Here is an 18,970-nt window from a genome sequence, read left to right as displayed (position 1 = left end):
GAGGAGGGGTTAGTAAGTCGGCCTCACAATACAAAGGTCCTGGGTTTGATCCTGCGCTCAGGATCTTTCTGTGTGGAGTTTGCATGTTCTCCCCGTGACTGCGTGGGTTCCCTCCGGATACTCTGGCTTCCTCCCACCTCCAAAGACATGCACCTGGGGATAGGTTGATTGGCAACATTAAATGGGCCCGAGTGTGTGAATGTGAGTGTGAATGCTGTCTGTCTATCTGTGTTGGTCCTGCGATGAGGTAGCGACTTGTCCAGGGTGTACCCCGCCTTCCACCCGATTGTAGCTGAGATAGGCTCCAGCACCCCCCGCGACCCCAAAAGGGATAAGCAGTAGAAAACGGATGGATGGATGGATGGATGGATGGATATATATATATATATATATATATATATATATATACATGCATACATACACACGTCTTGTGCTCCAGACGCCATTCTACATGACAAAACAGATAAAAACTTGGAAAAGCGTGGCGCTCTACAATTTCTCTGTGTGTGGCTGGGTCAAGGAAATTGCTATCAAGACTCTACCGAATAAATATGCATCGTTTTTGCTCGCGTATGGTTGCATTTCATGATTTAACTTTGCGTCTACAGCCATGTTTGTTGTTGTACGCGCCGTTTACGGGTACACGTGTTTTTCCCTGTCTTTATCAAATTATAAACGTAGATGTCAACGTTATTATTATTATGTGCGCTGAAAGCGTCATTTATGATTGCTGCCTTTGGTAGAAACTTCACTCTTGGGGTTTGCTCACTTTCGCTTTCTTTTATTTAGGCTGGCCTAGTTGGTGCTTTACAGAACACTCGTAGCAAAAATGTGTTTTAAGAAATACAAATAATACAAAGATAATACTTGACAAACCTTAAACAAAGCGATCACTGCAAACTCGTGCCTTATCCGACTTTGCTCTCTTGGACTGAAGTGCGTGCCACTTTTCTCCTTGTCAATCAATGTTTATTTATATAGCCCTAAATCACAAGTGTCTCAAAGGGCTGCAAAAGCCACAGCGACGTCCTCGGTTCAGAGCCCACATAAGGGCAAGGAAAAACTCAAAACCCAGTGGGATGTCAATGTGAATGACTATGAGAATCCTTGGAGAGGACCGCAGATGTGGGTGACCCCCCCCCCCCCCTTCCCCTCCCTCTCTCTAGGGAAGACCGGATGCAATGGACGTCGAGTGGGTCTAGCATAATATTGTGAAAGTCCAGTCCATAGTGGATCTAACATAATAGTGTTGTTTTGTAAAACCTTGCACTCTACCGCCCTTCTTGATTACCTCGCAAGGAACTCTGACGAAACAAGGATAAAACGCAAGCATAGGTCATTTTTCTTCGAGAAAGGCTAAATGGCGCCTCGTACCAATTGAGGACAGACACTGGCTTGACCACCACGCTTATTTAATGAGCCAGATGTGACATCATGTAAAGCTATTTATATATTTATACTGTATATATAGTGGCTGGGGAGAGGGAAGTCTGGGCTTCCCTGCTTAGGCTGCTGCCCCCGCGACCCGACCTCGGATAAGCGGAAGAAGATGGATGGATGGATGGTATATATATATATATTTATTTTTTTATTATGTCAAACTTGTCTTACATAATGAATTCAATTTTTTCATCCATTTTTCTACCGCTTGTCCCTTTCGGGATCACGGGGGGTACTGGAGCCTATCCCAGCTGCATTCGGTCGGTTTCAGATGAAGAGAGACGTTTTGATTTTGGTTTACAGAGTAAATAAATAAAAACAAAGGTTTTAAAGTTAAAGTTAAAGTACCAATGACTTTCTCACACACACACTAGGTGTGGCGAAATTATTCTCTGCATTTGAACCATCACCCTTGATCACCCCCTGGAAGGTGAGGGGGGCAGTTGGCAGCAGCTGTGGCCGCGCCCGGGATTCATTTTTGGTTCCCGGTTCCAACCCTTGATGTTTTGGGCATTGTTTTCTTTCAACACATACATGTGTCTGCCATATGGCCAAGGACACGCATTATTGTGGGCTTTCTGCACATCATCTTCATCACGAAAGGAAAAATCTAATCTGCGGGAGAGAATTTCTCTGCCATTTTAAAGTATGTTGGGGTTTTTTTTTGAGTCCAGCTTGAAGCATCCCTCTGTCTCTGACATGAGTGCGTGACTTATGATTTTGCTTACTAGTTTTGATGACCCGCCTGATCTTGCCTCTGATTGGCGAGTCCGTAATCAATCCATCTATGTTCTACCGCTTGTCCCCACTGGGGTCACGGGGGGTGCTGGAGCCTATCCCAGTTGCATTCGTTCGGTTTTAGATGAAGAGAGAAGTTTTGAGTTTAGTTTACAGAGTAAATAAATAAAAACAAACGTTTTGGGCACTGTTTTCTCTCAATGCATTCATTTGTCTGCCATATGGCCAAGGACACGCATTATTTGGGGCTTTCTGCACGTCATCTTCATCACGAAAGGAAAAATCTAATCCGCGGGAGAGAATTTCTCTGCCATTTTAAAGTTTGGGTTTTTTTTCGAGTCAGCTTGAAGCGTCCCTCTGTCTCTGACCTCCTCGTTGTCATGTGACATGAGTGAGTGACTTATGATTTTGCTTACTAGTTTTGATGACCCGCCTTGTCTTGCCTCTGATTGGCGAGTCCGTAATCCATCCATCCATTTTCTACCGCTTGTCCCTTTCGGGGCCGCGGGGGGTGCTGGAGCCTGCACCCCCCTTCCATCTGCATTCGGTCGGTTTTAGATGAAGAGAGAAGTTTTGATTTTGGTTTACAGAGTAAATAAATAAAAACAACGATTTTGGGCATTTTTTCTCTCAACGCATACATTCACACACTAGGGCCAATTTAGTGTTGCCAATCAGCCTATCCCCAGGTGCATGTTTTGGAGGTGGGAGGAAGCCGGAGTACCCGGGGAGAACATGCTCTACACAGAAAGACCCCGAACTTGGGAATCCAACCCAGGACCTCCGTATTGTGAGGCACACGCATTAACCCCTGTTCCACCGTGCTGCCCAGGCGCAATTTAATTGATTTTTCATTTTTTAGTTGGCCTCAGAATTTCTGCTGGCGCCCAGTCTCAAAATCGCGATGACAGAGCTTTATTTTGATAGGACGAATCGGATGTGGCGCATCTTATTATATTACACTTAACAAGGTTCCAGCCAGTACGTCCTCCTAGTTTGAAGCTGGGATCCCCAGCTGCTGGTTTTAAACGCAATCTTTCTGCGTTTTCACTTCAGTGGTCACTTTCCCCCCCGCATGTGAGCGTGTCGTGACAACGCGGCGGGACTTGACGTGTCCGCGCCGAGCGGTGACAACTTTGTGGAGCTGCTGGCATCTGACAGCAGAGGTGAGTCGTCTTCTTAAATTGTTGTTTCCCATGTGAAATGTAGTAGTCCTGATTTTGCGTCGGATGGTGAGAAGGTTTGATTGAAGTCCTGCAGCCGCTGCTTGTCAAATATTTCTGCTCAAGCAACAAGTGGAACACTTCTAACTTTCTTGGACTCGTCTGTCCACAGGTGACAGAATCTTCCTGTAAGGAGACTTTATTGTAGTGATGTGCTTAATGCACCCTAAGTGTGCAGCTTTGTTAAAATTCAACTCTGTCAACTATTTGTACAGAAGAAGTATGGAGCCAGTGTGTATATATTCAAATATGAGAATATCTCAACAAGCACTTATCACTGTGGGTAAACAGCAGGCTGCTATCACTCCAGTTTACAAGGGAGATGTTCTTTTTCTCTTTGTTGGAACTAAACCCATGCTCCTTTTGAACTCTTTTTTTTTTTTTTGTCTTTTGCATACCACTGGATTTCTACATGTGCTCTTGACAGTAATGCAGTTATGCTGGTTTTATTCTCACATCTCTCTGTGATGACTTCAACATGCAAATATTTAGTCATTATTTTAAACAAATTAATGGTATTAAAAACATGCATCTTAAATGGCAATCCTCACACTTACACTTACTTACAAATGTAAATAACCTCAACTCAAATCCCAACGCTGCAGTTTATTGGCATCACTGAAATGTTTTCATTATTAAAGTCTATTTTGAGTTAAAAATCCTGTTGCTGGCACACCGGTTGGTAATATGGAGAATAATAACTGTCATTGCCATGGCAACTATATCATCTACTTCAATAATATTGATGGACCAGCAAGTACACCTGATGCTGTGGTCGCACCATAATAATTGCTAGTATGTACACACTTTAAGACTTTTATCCGTTGGCTTGGCTTCAGCAGCTTCTGATCCTGTTTTTAAAACAAAAGTCAGTGCTGTGTATTTGTATTAACCACAATGGCCTAAAAAGAACATTCATATTTACAACTACAGGGGGAGCCTAGGAGCTAAAAACATGTAATACAGTTGCTCAGCTTGTTTTAAAATGGCTCCTGGAATTTCAGTAGTGGCATCTAAAAGCAAGTGTAGGCAAATGTTCCTAGACGGATAAGATAGTTTGTTTAACCAACAATGCAGTGCAGATACTAGACATCCATCCATCCATTTTCTACCGCTTATTCCCTTTGGGTCCGCGGGGGGCGCTGGAGCCTATCTCAGCTACAATCGGGCGGAAGGCGGGGTACACCCTGGACAAGTCGCCATCTCATCGCAGGAGATACTAAACATTCACACAAAATAAGGTTAAAAACACATGAAAACAAGAGTGAAACATTAAAGAACACCAAGGACACAAAAGACATTAAAAAGTGCACAAAGCTGATGCAACCAGCTGCCACTTCAGCGGTGCCATTTCTACATACAGCTATGAAAGTAAAACCCAACGAAATACCAAAGAATAAGCAATAAGTAAAAAATATTGTGCACATACAACTGCACCGACCATAGACAAACAAAACAAAACCACAATTTTCAGTGCTCGGCGTCGTCTGGTGGGGCGGGGTTTGGGGTGGGGGGGGGGGGGGGGGGGTGGGGCTTGCACGGCCAGAGACAGGAAAAGACCCAACAAAGCCAAAAAGAGAGCCGACTTTCTTTGGCTGCCCACTACCTCTCGGCCAGTGTCCTGTCCGAAGCGGATGAGCGAGAATTCGTCCAGGGAGACCAAAGTGTTTAGCCAGGGATCCACAGCTCCGTCTCTTCGTCCGCATCTCCTCCTGGTCTTCGGTGCCAATAGGCTCCCCCAAGGCAGATCCAAACGTTCACAAAAAAACATTAGGTATGAAGGGACTTGAACATAACATAACCTCAAAATTAGGGATGTCCGATAATGGCTTTTTAGCCGATATTCCGATATTGTCCAACTCTTAATTACCGATACCGATATCAACCGATACCGATATATACAGTCGTGGAATTAACACATTATTATGCCTAATTTTGTTGTGATTCCCCGCTGGATGCATTAAACAATGTAACAAGGTTTTCCAAAATAAATCAACTCAAGTTATGGAAAAAAAGTGCCAACATGGCACTGCCATATTTATTATTGAAGTCACAAAGTGCATTATTTTTTTTAACATGCCTCAAAACAGCAGCTTGGCATGTGGGACATGCTCTCCCTGAAATAATCCTGATACCCACTACAACTATGGGAAACACTGTTTAACTTTGACTTTCACAAAGTGCATTTTTTTTTAAACATGCCTCAAAACAACAGCTACAAAAACAATGAAGGCACACAGCTTCAGTCCAAAGTATACTATAAACTGGGATCAATCTGCCCTGTTCTTAACTTATTCGTATGAGTAACAAAAATGTGCAAATAAAAACAAGAAAGGCACAAAAATAAAAAAAACTGCTTCAGTCTAGACTAGTAGATAACACAGCCATCCTTTAAAGTGCATGAACATTAATAAAACTGCTTCAGTCTAGACTAGTAGAAAACACAGCCATCCTTTAAAGTGCATGGGGAAAAAGGCACAAAACATAAATAAAACAGCTTCACTCAGTCCAGACTATTAGTCTATTTGTGCAACAGATGATGCTCAAAGAGTGGGCTAATTATTTTTCTCCTCATCACGTGTGAGAGGTAGATTTTTGTGAATGAAAACAAGCATCTGCAAGGGGTTCTGGGTATTTGTTCTGATGTGTTTATGTTGTGTTACGGTGCGGATGTTCTCCCGAAATGTGTGTGTCATTCTTGTTTGGTGTGGGTTCACAGTGTGGCGCATATTTGTAACAGTGTTAAAGTTGTTTATACGGCCACCCTCAGTGTGACCTGTATAGCTGTTGATCAAGTATGCTTGCATTTGCGAGTGCGTGTGTCAAGCCGTAGATAATATTATGTGACTGGGCAAAGGCAGCGCTGGCGCTCTGTACATCTTCCTGCGTCCGTGTACACAGCGGTGTTTTAGAAAGTCACACATTTTACTTTTGGAAACCGATACCGATAATCTTGAAACCGATACCGATAATTTGCGATATTACTTTTTAAAGCATATATCAGCCGATAATATCGGCGGTCCGATATTATCGGACATCCCTACTCAAAATCATGCACAGTGACATCACTGTCTTTGTCATAGCAACCCCATACCAGCTATTATTAAACAAAAATGGTCGGTAGTAACTTTGGACCAGCCAGGGCACCTCTCTTGTGTTGTTAGTGTTAGCATTGTTGCTAAAATTACACCATTTGTACAAATTTAAGCATTCGTTAACACAATTTCTGAGCATATCTTTTTTTTTTTTTTTTTTTTTTTTTTACAAATGCATGTTTACTACCACAGTTGTTTGTAATAAAATTCAACTTTACAACTTCAGGAGGAGCCTGGGAGCTTTAAAAAAGTCTGGCCCAGACTTTAAAATGCTTCTTAGCAGCCACTTAACTCCCATTCGGAGCCGTAGCTGTCTAATTGCATGTGTAGACAGATGTTCTCAATTAAAAAAAAGACACATTCAGCAATAAATTAGCCTCAAAACAACTGCCCTGTTAATGGCACACTGGCATTTTGATAAAGAGAACTGTAATTCTACTACCATAGCAACCCTGGATCACCTATTGTACTGTAGTGGTTTATATTTGTGGACATCTCGCAGTAGTGAATGCTAAAATTTGTAGAAACAATTTGATATATTTTTAAAGAAGGGACATTCATTGTTTATAAAAGTTTAGCAACGAGAAGGCAGCAAATGAGCTGGTGAGTTAGCTTTACTACGACGGCGTGGCGCAGTGGTAGAGTGGCCGTGCGCAACCCAAGGGTCCCTGGTTCAATCCCCACCTAGTACCAACCTCGTCATGTCCGTTGTGTCCTGAGCAAGACACTTCACCCTTGCTCCTGATGGGTGCTGGTTAGCGCCTTGCATGGCAGCTCCCTCCATTAGTGTGTGAATGTGTGTGTGAATGGGTAAATGTGGAAGTAGTGTCAAAGCGCTTTGAGTACCTTGAAGGTAGAAAAGCGCTATACAAGTACAACCCATTTATCATTTATTATTATCAGTGTTTCCATATTTTCATTAGAGCAATTCACGGTATTGACTCCCACTGACCAGCACACTCTCCAACTTAGGAAGGTGCAGCTTATTGGTGCGCAGCCGTTTGATATCCGTAAAATAAAGGAGGCAGGGGATGAGGGATGATGGCATTGGCCTTGATCTTTTGTGTGCTGAGAACGGTTTAATTTCTGGTATGACTTCTGCCATTGACATTTTTACTTTAGTGCACATGGTGTTGTGCATGAAACATATTTGCAAATTGATGTAGTATTTTTTCATTAGCCTCATTTGAATACGTGTGTGTATAGTGGGGATGCTTTGCATGGTGCTTTCTGTTGTAGGTCCCTAAGGAGTAGGGATGGGTGTTGTTTACATTTTAACATCGTTTCCTAACCTTCTTCACCTTGGGGCCCAACTTTTCCACTACTTAGGCGCCCGGGGCCCACTCAAATATTAACACTGAATTATTACCGTATTGTCCGGACTATGCTCCCCTCACCTCCCAGGGGGTGATCAAGGGTGATGGGTCAAATGCAGAGAATAATTTCGCCACACCTAGTGTGTGTGTGTGTGTGTGTGACAATCATTGGTACTTTAACTTTAATAAGCTGCTACTTTTTTCCAACGCTTTGCACCCTGCAGCTTATAAAACAGTGCGGCTAGTTTATGGACATAATGCTTTGTATTCAACAGATAATTTTCATATTACGCTGACAGAGACACTGAAAAGGTGTGTTATTGTTTGTGCTATGGCGCCATCTTTTGGACGAGTTTGCTCACTACAGGTGTTGCGGGCTGACAATGTACTTCCTGTTTCGTGCCGGAAGTATATTTCTCCATAGCGTTTCTGCTCGAAAGGATCTTCATTCATCACTCCAAGCAACGTTTGTAAGTTTTACAATATAACTAAAAAAATTCATACTCACTTAACCGTCCCATGCATATTTATATGTGCTGTCATAAAGTAATCAAGCTAGCGTCGTTAGCATTAGAATAGAATAGAATATATCTTCATTGTCATTGTACAACGAAATTGTAAGCAAAACAAATTTAGTGCAAACTCATAACACATAAAACCATAAGAACATAGATAAATAGATAAAAATACATAAAATACATAAAAATAGCAAGCACACAGCTCACATGCACAGTCATTATTGTCGTCTTGTGTTCAGCGACACTATTGCTCTCGGGTAAAACATTTTCTTAAGTCTGTTTGTCGGGTATTTTATTGTCCTGTATCTCCTGCCCGAGGGGCAGCAGTTCAAAAAGTTTATGTCCAGGGTGAGATGGGTCCCTTATGATGTTTTGGGCCTTTTTGAGGCACCTGGTACTGTACAGTTCTTCTAGGAAGGGGAGAGAGCAGCCAGTGATCTTCATGGCACTTTTTATGACCCTCTGAAGTGCATTTCTCTCTGCTGCCGTGCAGCTGGTATACCATACACACATGCAGTATGTCAGCACACTCTCTATTGAGCAGCGATAGAAGTGAATATGCTAACACGTTTACAAGTGTAGTGAGTATTATTAACTTACAATGGCATTCTTTATCTATTGTTTCAGCTTCAAAAATGTCACAGTGGAGTTATTGAGTCTGTTTGGCTGATTGGAGAGCTAGCTTCCGCAGCTATTTGTTTCATGACAATGACTTCTGTTTTGTTTAATCAGCCGTTTTACTGCCGTGTGACACGTTGCTTGGAGTGATAAATGAAGAATCCATTTGAGTAGAAACGCTATGGACAACTAGAAGACGGAATGGCACTTTTACTTCCGGTTGAAAGCTCTAAACAGAAGGGCACTGCAGAGCAAACTCGATCAAAAGATGGTGCCCAAGCACACACTTTTTCATTGTCTTTGGTTATTTGCATTATGGCAGCCAGCGAAGAAAAATCTATAAATTAGCGGCACCGATTTTTAAGCCGCAGGGTCCAAAGCATAGTAAAAATGTAGCAGCTCATAGTCCTGAATTTACAGTATTTAATGATTGCGATTTGGCTAGCTAAATTAACTATCATTAAATATAGCCTATCATAACAACACATTTTTATGGTTATGGTTTTAGTTTTAAAATATGGATCACAGTTGTAGTTTCTTATTACAACATGTCCAAAATGGAGTAGGATTAATTCCACCCTTGTCCATTTTATAGTCATTAACTTTCTAAAACATTCAGTTCATTTCCTCTGCTCTATCTGTAAGACAAATAAATTAAATGAATAAATAACCAAAGTTCTCATAAATAATTGTTAATTTCTACAGTAATTCAGTGTTATTCAAGTAAATTATTATTGTGGGGCGGCATGGCGTAGTGGGTAGAGCAACCGTGCCAGAAACCTGAGGGTTGCAGGTTCGCTCCCCGCCTCTTACCATCCAAAAATTGCTGCCGTTGTGTCCTTGGGCAGGACACTTCACCCTTTGCCCCCGGTGCCACTCACACCGGTGAATTGAATGATGAATGATAGGTGGTGGTCGGAGGGGCCGTTGGCGCAAATTGCAGCCACGCTTCCGTCAGTCTACCCCAGGCCAGCTGTGGCTATGAAAGTAGCTTACCACCACCAGGTGTGAATGATTGATGGGTTCTACATGTAAAGCGACTTTGGGTACTAAGAAAAGCGCTATATAAATCCCAGTTATTATTATTATTATTATTATCAAGGACCGCAGGGTCGGACTTCCCCCGTCATTATTATTCTTAGTTTGTATATTCCTGACATCCAGCATCCTCTGCATTGCACAATTTACCTATTTTGTCCGCAATCTAAAGCCTGTTTGAGTAAAGTGTTTTATTTTCCTGTATTCAAACAGGGTTACTTTTTAAACTGTGTGTAATGTTACAGTGTCCAATAATTTTAAATATACTTGTTGATTAAAACCTCTGCCATGTTTTTGATCAATACTTATGCCTATTACGCGACAGTATTTTAATGTTAGTCATTGTGATGGTACTTGGAGAGGCAAGTGTTTTGTGAGGTGGTACTTGGTGAAAAAGGTTTGGGAAGCACTGCTCTATGTGACAGGACTAGAGTGTTTTTTTAGGAATCTGCTGTAAAAAATGTTGTCCCTACCAACTTTTTAACTGAACTTGCAAACCGGTCTGGTGGATTGCTCTTGTGTGTATGCTGACGAAACAAGTTTGGATGAAACAGCAGTGAGCAACAAGCCTGAACGACAGATTTTTCTTGCCAGGAAGCAATTTTTATTCAGTATAATTAGTACTTATGAAAATGATTGACATTTTGTAAAATATATTGTATATGTTCTGTCAAACCACTAATGTTAAAATAAGCTAGCTGGTGGTGTTCTTGTTATATTTTGGTTAAAATGTTTTAACTTTGAGCAACAGCCCCTTGAACTCAAATAAAATAGGTAGTTGTAAAAGGATGTATAAAAGTAAAGGTATAAAAAATCCCTTAATTTTTATGGAATTTTGTAACATGCAAGTTGAACAGACTATTAATCTAAAACAATCTTATAAATAAAATAACTAAGTAATAAATTAAATACAATCCACCGGTAATTGTGATCATTATCACAGCTACAATACAGAACAGAGTATGTGCAAAACAAAAAGACTTACCGTATTTTTCGGACTTGAAGTCACAGTTTTTTTCATAGTTTGGCCGGGGGTGCGACTTATACTCAGGAGCGATTTATGTGTGAAATTATTAACACATTACCGTAAAATATCAAATAATATTATTTAGCTCATTCACGTAAGAGACTAGACGTATAAGATTTCATGGGATTTAGCGATCAGGAGTGACAGATTGTTTGGTAAACGTATAGCATGTTCTATATGTTATAGTTATTTGAATGACTCTTACCATAATATGTTACGTTAACATACCAGGCACGTTCTCAGTTGGTTATTTATGCCTCATATAACGTACACTTATTCTTCCTGTTGTTCACTATTCTTTATTTATTTTAAATTGCCTTTCAAATGTCTATTCTTGGTGTTGGGTTTTATCAAATAAATTTCCCCCCAAAATGCGACTTATACTCCAGTGCGACTTATATATGTTTTTTTCCTTCTTTATTATGCATTTTCGGCCGGTGCGACTTATACTCCGGAGCGACTTACAGTCCGAAAAATACGGTACTTGTGTCATGTTGATGCTCAGAATTCCGGGTTCCTTGCTTGTGATTGGTGCTTAATGAGTAAGTTGTGAGGAACACCGCAGCAAAATGTGTACGCAGTGTTTTACCCGCTGTGTTAAGGTCGGCAAACAAGTTGAACAAGAGCATCAGACTCTGTGTGGCTCTGTCAGCACGCTACATTGCTACAATACATTTTTTGCACAATATTACAAGCGCGTGTTGCAGCTGGCTGACTCTGCATTGATTGAGCCCCCAAATAAGGCACCGTTAGCTTTTTAATTTCAGTCTGACTCCTGTACTACCTTTTACTATAGAGGTGCAGAAAAATATTGGTTAAATTCCGATTTGCGATTCTTATTCATCCCAATTCTAAATCGATTCATAATTTTCAAAAATCAATAAAAACGAAAAAATATGTATTCGTACGTGTGTGTGTGTGTGTGTGTGTATATACATGTGAGTGTAAATATGTGTGTGTATATATACATGTGAGTGTAAATATGTGTGTGTATATATATATATATATATATATGTCTTAATAAGGTTATCCAAAAAATAGTGCTCGATGCCGTAGTAGAGCGCAATATATGTATGTGTGGGAAAAAAAATCACAAGACTCTCTACAGGCCTGTTTCATGAGGGGGGGTACCCTCAATCGTCAGGAGATTTTAATGGGAGCATTCGCATACCATGGTTTATATAGGGCACAGAGTGGGTGGGTACAGGCTGGCCTAGGGGCGTGGTGATTGGCTCATGTGTTACCTAGGAGGTGTTTCCGTCTATGGCGGCATGTTGTTACAATTTCGCTGCGCTTGTTGAGGGATGACAGGTCTGGACGGTAAATAATAAACAGTTTCTCTTTCAAGCAAACCTGATTGCCCCCTCTACGGGGGGTGCTTACAAACATCAGTTGTCTACCAATCTAAGGTAATACGCAAGGACATTAACACATCCGACACATATGTAGGATTAACCGAGGGTGAATTCAAAACCAGATGGAACAATCACAAGGCTTCTTTCAGGAACAAAAACCTGCGAAATTCCACAGAACTCAGCAAACACATTTGGGACCTCAAAGACAATAATGTTGAATATTCAATAACATGGCAAATTCTTGCATCCAGCACACCTTACAATAGTGGTAATAAAAGATGCAACCTATGCTTGAAAGAGAAACTGTTTATTATTTACCGTCCAGACCTGTCATCCCTCAACAAGCGCAGCGAAATTGTAACAACATGCCGCCATAGACGGAAACACCTCCTAGGTAACACATGAGCCAATCACCACGCCCCTAGGCCAGCCTGTACCCACCCACTCTGTGCCCTATATAAACCATGGTATGCGAATGCTCCCATTAAAATCTCCTGACGATTGAGGGTACCCCCCCTCATGAAACAGGCCTGTAGAGATGAAATAGTCTTGTGATTTTTTTTCCCACACATACATATATATATATATATATATATATATATATATATATATATATATATATATATATATATATATATATATATATATATATATACATATATATATATATATATATATATATATACACATGTATATTGTAGCTGAGATAGGCTCCAGCACCCCCCGCGACCTTTAAAGGGATAAGCGGTAGATGGATATGTGTGTATACATGCACATATAATTTTATTTTATTTTTTTCTTGGAATAATTTTTTTTTTTTAATACATTTTTGGGTCATCTCCTTGCAACCTGTAACCTGTTTTGAAAAAGTTTCATTATGATTATTAAACCAGAATCGGTTTGAATCGAGGAATTGGATCAAATCGTTAGGTTCCCAAATATTCACACCCCTACCATTAACGTCGGCATTAGTGCTTTGATAGTAGCGCATTGTTGTATCATCACCACCATTTAGGAGCCATTTGTGTTTTCACCATTACCTAGGATTAGATGTCAATAATTAAGCATTTTCCCATTGGTTTTTGCAGCAGTATGAACATTAGGGAGTTTTTTTCCCACAATGCATGTATGAAAAGGCAACTTCAAAGTCAAGGTCAAAGCTTCTAATGGGCGGGGGGGTGGTAAGCCCACAACATCTGCGTTTACCCCCGAATAGCAATTTAAGAAGCACAAGTCTCGCCATTTTTTTTTTTAGTTGTCCTCCTCCTTTGACTCATCTGATTTAGTAGTCAGTTTGTTGGATGTTGGATTCGAACTCCAGTTTATTGGCAAACTAATGGAACAAGACAGTGTCCTCTTCACCAAACTTTTGTTCTTGTATTACTTACAGTTTAATTGCCGCTAAGAGCAAGTGACTCCTCAGTCATACGCACAGAGGTGAAACCAGGAAGCTTCAAATTATCTAACTTTGCGGTGTGTTTCATGATTTGTCTGCAATATGTCGTCGTTCTGTAACTTGTGTCTAGCTATGCGCCCTGCCCGAGCTACGAACATGGTTAATGAGAGTTAAGTCATTAATCAAATTTTAAACACGATTTTGGCTTCCCACTATCATAATTGAAATGTTATAATTGTAAAACAATGATTAATGAGCTGCGCAACGTGCATACAAATGCCTGAGTTTGTAACTGCGAAACGGATGACTAGCGAATGAGTGGAAAAAAAAGACCATGTCTACTCGAAGTTTGGGATGTCACCATGGTTGCTACTTTTTAATTGACACAGCACTAGTATGCCTAATTATGATCACTAAACTCAACAAAAAAAAGTACAACATATTATTTCCGCGACCACGTGCCCGCTGACTTAATCACAGAATTGGCCAATAAAAGGGAATCCACTGTTAATTGCAGAATATCATGGAAATTGACATACATGTAAGTAAAATGTTGTCATTGTGAGGAGAAGGAACATTTGTTTTGGGAAATAATGTGTCTGGGACCGGTCATTCGTCTCCGAAACACTTAACCATCCCGCTCTGAAATTGAACTAAGCCATGTCAACACAGCCACTTGAAACAGCGACTAAACTACGAAGCTAACGCTCACAAGAACAATCCATACACCCACAACACATCTCATTTGTTGTGGATGACACCATCGATGTACAAACCCCGTTTCCATATGAGTTGGGAAATTATATAAACGGATTACAATGATTTGCAAATCCTTTTCAACCCATATTCAATTGAATGCACTACAAAGACAAGATATTTGATGTTCAAACACATAAACTTTATTTATTTTTTGCAAATAATAATTAACTTAGAATTTCATGGCTGCAACACGTGCCAAAGTAGTTGGGAAAGGGCATGTTCACCACTGTGTTACATCACCTTTTCTTTTAACAACACTCAATAAACGATTGGGAACTGAGGAAACTAATTGTTGAAGCGTTGAAAGTGGAGTTCTTTCCCATTCTTGTTTTATGTAGAGCTTCAGTCGTTCAACAGTCCGGGGTCTCCGCTGTTGTATTTTACGCTTCATAATGCGCCACACATTTTCGATGGGAGACAGTACTGGACTGCAGGCGGGCCAGGAAAGTGCCCGCACTCTTTTTTTTTTTTTACGAAGCCACGCTGTTGTAACACATGCTGAATGTGGCTTGGCATTGTCTTGCTGAAATAAGCAGGGGCGTCCATGAAAAAGACGGCGCTTAGATGGCAGCATATGTTGTTCCAAAACCTGTATGTACCTTTCAGCATTAATGGTGCCTTCACAGATGTGTAAGTTACCCATGCCTTGGGCACTAATGCACCCCCATACCATCACAGATGCTGGCTTTTCAACTTTGCATCGATAACAGTCTGGATGGTTCGCTTCCCCTTTAGTCTGGATGACACGATGTTGAATATTTCCAAAAACAATTTGAAATGTGGACTCGTCAGACCACAGAACACTTTTCCACTTTGCATGAGTCCATCTTAAATGATCTCGGGCCCAGAGAAGCCGGAGGCGTTTCTGGATGTTGTTGATAAATGGCTTTCGCTTTGCATAGTAGAGCTTTAACTTGCACTTACAGATGTAGCGACGAACTGTATTTAGTGACAGTGGTTTTTTGAAGTGTTCCTGAGCCCATGTGGTGACATCCTTTAGAGATTGATGTCGGTTTTTGATACAGTCTGAGGGATCGAAGGTCACGGTCATTCAATGTTGGTTTCCGGCCATGCCGCTTACGTGGAGTGATTTCTCCAGATTCTCTGAACCTTTTGATGATATTATGGACCGTAGATGTTGAAATCCCTAAATTTCTTGCAATTGCACTTTGAGAAATGTTGTTCTTAAACTGTTTGACTATTTGCTCGTGCAGTTGTGTACAAAGGGGTGTACCTCGCCCCATCCTTTCTTGTGAAAGACTGAGCATTTTTTGGGAAGCTGTTTTTATACCCAATCATGGCACCCACCTGTTCCCAATTAGCCTGCACTCCTGTGGGATGTTCCAAATAAGTGTTTGATGAGCATTCCTCAACTTTATCAGTATTTATTGCCACCTTTCCCAACTTCTTTGTCACGTGTTGCTGGCATCAAAATCTAAAGTTAATGATTTGCAAAAAAAAAAAATGTTTATCAGTTTGAACATCAAATATGTTGTCTTTGTAGCATATTCAACTGAATATGGGTTGAAAATGATTTGCAAATCATTGTATTCCGTTTATATTTACATCTTACAAAATTTCACAACTCGTATGGAAACGGGGTTTGTAAGATCAAGATATTCAACGCAGAGATGCGCCTGTCTTCAGATCCTACAGCAAGTTTTGTAATCTACACGGTCTTTCCCAGCTAATAACACTACCTACAAGAGTGTGATTCCACCCAATCAACCATAGATCTCATTCTCACTTCAGACCGGCTTAAAATAAAAAATAGTGGGGTCATGATCTGTGGTCTTAGCGACCACTATCTAACCTTCTAAACCCGCAATTTAGCTAAACCCAAAGCCAATGACCACATAACAGCCCAATCCAGATCCCTTAAAAAATAATCCAATGATAATTTCAATTTAAAATTAGATGAGTGGGACTGGTCCCCTGTGCTCGTGAGCAACCTGGTCGATGTTGCTTGGGATCGCTTCAAAACAGTGTTCCTAAAGATACTAAATGACATGGCTCCCGTGAAAACAGTCAGGATCAAAGCACGCTCTGAACCATGGATGAATCCGGACCTACTAGCTGCCATAAAAGACAGAGACAGAAAATACTCCGAATACCAAAAGTGTAAAACAGAAGTAGATAAACAACCCAATAATAACAACCTCAAATCACTCCTTTCAACCGTCAAAAAGCAATGCAATAAATTGAGAAATAAGTCAACTAACCTGACTAAATCCTTAAAAAAAAATTGCATTAAAGACAAAATAGAGGAAAACACAAATAAGCCACGTGAGCTCTGGAAAATTCTCAACAACCAGCTTCCCGGTTGCAGCCAAAAACTTAAAACCAGACTCACCAACATCAGCATCAAGGAGGGTGACTCCCTCATTACAGACAAAATGGAGGTAGCAAGCAGACTTAACGCCTTTTTCACCAGCATAGCCGCAATTCTTGTCAACAAGCTGTCCCACCACTCTGGTCGCTTTGGTGTAGGACACATTAATGCCTTCTACAGAAAGCTAGGAGTATCCAACAATGATTTCAAATTAGAAATGGTCACAGCTGATGAGGTGCTTAAAAAATTGAGCGCGCTCCACCCAAACAAGGCCACCGGCCTTGACAATATCCCCTCCAGATTCCTCAGGGACTCTGCCTCCATCATTGCCCCAATCATCACGCACATAATAAACCTCTCAATTTCACAAGGCCAAGTACCAAAAGATTTTAAGATAGCAAGAGTAACTCCCCCCTTTAAAAAGGAAGCAAATTGGAACCTGGAAACTACCGACCTGTTTCTATTCTCAGTTCCATTTCGAAAGTAATGGAAAAAATAGTTTATGAACAGGTCGATGGTTACCTTGCCACCAATAAACTCATGTACAAATTCCAATCCGGCTTTAGAACTAACCACTCCACTGACACATGCCTTCTCTATCTGACCGACCACATCAAACATGAGGTGGACGCGGGCAAATACTGCGGCATGGTCATGCTGGACCTTCAGAAGGCCTTTGACACCGTTAACCACACTATACTGTTGGATAAGCTCAGAGGTGGTAGAGGTGAATGGCACCCCCCCCCCCCTCAGTGAGCTGTGGAGTCCCCCAAGGCAGTATATTGGGGCCTTTACTGTTCCTAGTATACATAAACGACTTGTCATCAGCATGCGACTGTGAATTGTTCTTGTTTGCGGATGACTCGGCCTTGCTGGTATCAGACAAGGACAAGTCACAGGTGGAGAAAATCCTCAGTGCTGAACTCTGTAGAACTTGCATCTGGCTCGCTGACAACAAGCTATCCATACACTTGGGTAAAACAGAATCCATCCTGTTTGGGTCACACATCAACCTTAAGAAAGTCAATGACTTCACTATAAAAGTGGGTGACATTGTTATCACCAGGAAAGATGAGGTCACCTACCTAGGTTCCATTCTAGAGGCTAATCTTTCCTGTGATAAAATGACAACTAAGGTAATCAAAAAGGTCAACCAACGAACGAGATTTCTCCATAAAATTTCCTCTCTGGTCAACAAAAGCACCATGAGGGTTCTGGCGGGAACTCTCGTTCAACCCTTTTTCGATTACGCGTGCACCTCCTGGTACCCTAGCACCTCCAAAAGCCTCAAAACTAGACTCCAAACATCCCAGAACAAGCTAGTCAGATTACTTCTAGACCTCCATCCCAGATCACACCTCACTCCTACCCACTTCTCCAAAGTGGGCTGGTTCAGGGTGGAGGACAGAGTAAAACAACTTGCACTGAGCCTAGTCTATAAAATCCGCTACACCTCCCTGATACCGAAGTACATGTCAAACTACTTCCTCAACGTAAATGACCGCCATAACCACAACTCCAGGGGGAGCTCCACTAACCACGTTAAACCCAGATTCCGATCTAACAAAGGTCTTAACTCATTCTCTTTCTATGCTACATCAATGTGGAATGCGCTCCCAACAGGTATAAAAGAAAGGGCATCTCTATCCTCCTTCAAAACCGCAATAAAAGTACACCTCCAGGCAACTTCAACCCTAAACTAACACCCTCCCCGGATTGTTGTTAATAATCAAATGTAAACAATCAAAAGCAGATATTTTTCTTATGCCTTCTGATCTCTCTCTCTCTCTCTCTCTCTCTCTCTCTCTCTCTCTCTCTCTCTCTCTCTCTCTCTCTATCCACTACTTGCTGTACTCTCTCTATGTCCACTACTTGCTGTACATATCCTACCAAGTCAGACCTACCGTATTTTCCGCACCATAAGCCGCCCTGGGTTATAAGCCGCGCCTTCAATGAACGGCATATTTCAAAACTTTGTCCACCTATAAGCCGCCCCGTGTTATAAGCCGCATCTAACTGCGCTAAAGGGAATGTCAAAAAAACAGTCAGATAGGTCAGTCAAACTTTAATAATATATTAAAAACCAGCGTGATGTGGGCGCGCATGGAGTCGTAT

At 41.2% G+C, this 18,970-nt stretch overlaps 1 protein-coding gene across 1 annotated transcript in view; it reads left to right on the top strand.

Moving 5' to 3' along the window:
- The first annotated feature begins 3,102 nt into the window (after positions 1-3,102).
- Positions 3,103-18,970, top strand: part of esr2a (estrogen receptor 2a) — a 67,090-nt gene continuing 51,222 nt past the window's right edge. The window contains exon 1 of the mRNA XM_061987186.2: positions 3,103-3,344. The gene's annotated coding sequence lies outside the window, so the exon portion shown is untranslated. The remainder of the gene's footprint in view (positions 3,345-18,970) is intronic.

The sequence above is a fragment of the Nerophis lumbriciformis genome, linkage group LG26 (genome assembly GCF_033978685.3).
Source record: "Nerophis lumbriciformis linkage group LG26, RoL_Nlum_v2.1, whole genome shotgun sequence".
Lineage (NCBI taxonomy): Eukaryota > Metazoa > Chordata > Actinopteri > Syngnathiformes > Syngnathidae > Nerophis > Nerophis lumbriciformis.
The sequence above is the reverse complement of the archived record's forward strand: the minus strand, read 5'-3'. Positions and strand labels throughout refer to the sequence as shown.